The sequence below is a fragment of the Anastrepha ludens genome, unplaced genomic scaffold, assembly GCF_028408465.1.
Source record: "Anastrepha ludens isolate Willacy unplaced genomic scaffold, idAnaLude1.1 ptg000056l, whole genome shotgun sequence".
NCBI classification, from domain to species: Eukaryota; Metazoa; Arthropoda; class Insecta; order Diptera; family Tephritidae; genus Anastrepha; species Anastrepha ludens.
Window position 1 is genome coordinate 7,501 of NW_026530073.1, and position 2,500 is coordinate 10,000.

The following is a 2,500-nucleotide window of genomic DNA, read 5'->3' on the forward strand; positions in this document are numbered from 1 at the left end:
GTTCCCATAGAACAGGTCAGAGCGAACTCTGAGGGCTCCTGTTCCCCGTGGTACCGAGTTAAGGTCTCCGGTAAGACATCGAACCCGAAGACTCTGCCAGTTGAGCATCCATACTACTCAGGCACTGGCAAACCTAGATTTTAGTCGCCTTTTACGACAGGCATACCTTACCTCGGGCATATTCTAACCCCTGCACCGCTGGGGGGAGTAGATAGGGACAGTAGGAATCTCGTTAATCCATTCATGCGCGTCACTAATTAGATGACGAGGCATTTGGCTACCTTAAGAGAGTCATAGTTACTCCCGCCGTTTACCCGCGCTTACTTGAATTTCTTCACTTTGACATTCAGAGCACTGGGCAGAAATCACATTGTGTCAACACCCGTTAGGGCCATCACAATGCTTTGTTTTAATTAGACAGTCGGATTCCCCAAGTCCGTGCCAGTTCTGAATTGATTGTTAATTGATAATCGTTATAATTTAAAAAGAATATATATCGAATGATATAATTCCTTAAAAATTTTAGCAAGAAAGTTCCACAATTGGCTACGTAACTACTATCCGGGGAACAAGAATCGTAATTCTCTATTTACCCAGAACGAGTACATAAACCATGGTATTGCTTCCCAATCAAGCCCGACTATCTCAATCTTCAGAGCCAATCCTTATCCCGAAGTTACGGATCTAATTTGCCGACTTCCCTTACCTACATTATTCTATCGACTAGAGACTCTTCACCTTGGAGACCAGCTGCGGATATTGGTACGGCCTGTTGAGAAGTTTGCGTGACCCCACCATAAATTTTCAAGGTCCGAGGAGAAAATATCGACACAACAGTAAATGTCATGCTCTTCTAGTCCATCTACCATATCTCTCTTCGAAAGACTTCCATGGTAGTACGACTATAAAACAGAAAAGAAAACTCTTCCGATATCTCTCGACGGCTTCTTTATGGTCGTTCCTGTTGCCAGGATGAGCACAAGGCCCATTTTTAATAACAAACGGATACTCAACAGGTTACGGAATTGGAACCGTATTCCCTTTCGTTCAAAATAATTCAAGTATTTAATTATTTTTTAATATATATATATAAATTTTATTAATATTTTTTTTTATTAAAAACTTGAAAATTTTCGGCTTTCGCCTTGAACTTAGGACCGACTAACTCGTGATCAACCACTGTTCACACGAAACCCTTCTCCACTTCAGTCCTCCAAGGTCTCATTCGATTATTTGCTACTACCACCAAGATCTGTACCAATAGCGGCTCCATGCAGGCTTACGCCAAACACTTCTAAGCACACTATTGTACCCTCCTACTCACTAAAGTTTCAAAATTTATAAATCAATCGAAATTGTTTTATAAATCATCTACTTTAGCGGTAATGTATAGGTATACAACTTAAGCGCCATCCATTTTAAGGGCTAGTTGCTTCGGCAGGTGAGTTGTTACACACTCCTTAGCGGATTACGACTTCCATGTCCACCGTCCTGCTGTTTTAAGCAACCAACGCCTTTCATGGTATCTGCATGAGTTGTTAATTTAGGCACCGTAACATTACGTTTGGTTCATCCCACAGCGCCAGTTCTGCTTACCAAAAGTGGCCCACTGGGCACATTATATCATAACCTCAACCTTCATATCAAGAAAGGTGAGGTTCTTACCCATTTAAAGTTTGAGAATAGGTTAAAATCGTTTCGACCCTAAGGCCTCTAATCATTCGCTTTACCAGATAAGATTATTTTATATAATTTTTAAATGCACCAGCTATCCTGAGGGAAACTTCGGAGGGAACCAGCTACTAGATGGTTCGATTGGTCTTTCGCCCCTATACTCAATTCTGACAATCGATTTGCACGTCAGAACTGTTTCGGTCTTCCATCAGGGTTTCCCCTGACTTCAACCTGATCAAGTATAGTTCACCATCTTTCGGGTCACAGCATATATGCTCAAGGTACGCTCCAGTTAGAGGTATAAATAATAATAAATTATCATTATACATAACTATATGGAACGCCCCGGGATTGAATTAATTGACTATTTAAGAAAATAGACTAAAAATTAATCCCATTATATTTTTAAGTTAAGTTAATTTTGCCATTAAGTTTAATATAACTCAATGACTTGCACATATGTTAGACTCCTTGGTCCGTGTTTCAAGACGGGTCCCGAAGGTATCCTGAATCTTTCGCATTGTTAATCATATAAATGCATACAAATAAATATTAATATCATAGATATTAAATTTTTTGTAAAATTCAAAAAATGAATTTTAGCATTATATATAATAAAATCTATCAACACTTTATCAAATCATTAGTATTTATTCTATGTTAATATGCTTAAAAAGCAAATTAATTTAAATAAACTTAATATCACCAATGATCTTTTGATAAATACTTTATTATGTTAATAGATTACAATGTCCTTATATGAAAAAAATGCACATTATTTTTAATTATTTAATGATGAATTTTTCATAATGGATATTCAGGTTCA

General features: G+C 37.6%; 1 pseudogene; it reads right to left on the reverse strand.

Annotated features, from left to right (window-relative positions):
* Positions 1 to 2,500, reverse strand: part of LOC128871220 (large subunit ribosomal RNA) — a 5,030-nt pseudogene that overhangs the window by 2,087 nt on the left and 443 nt on the right.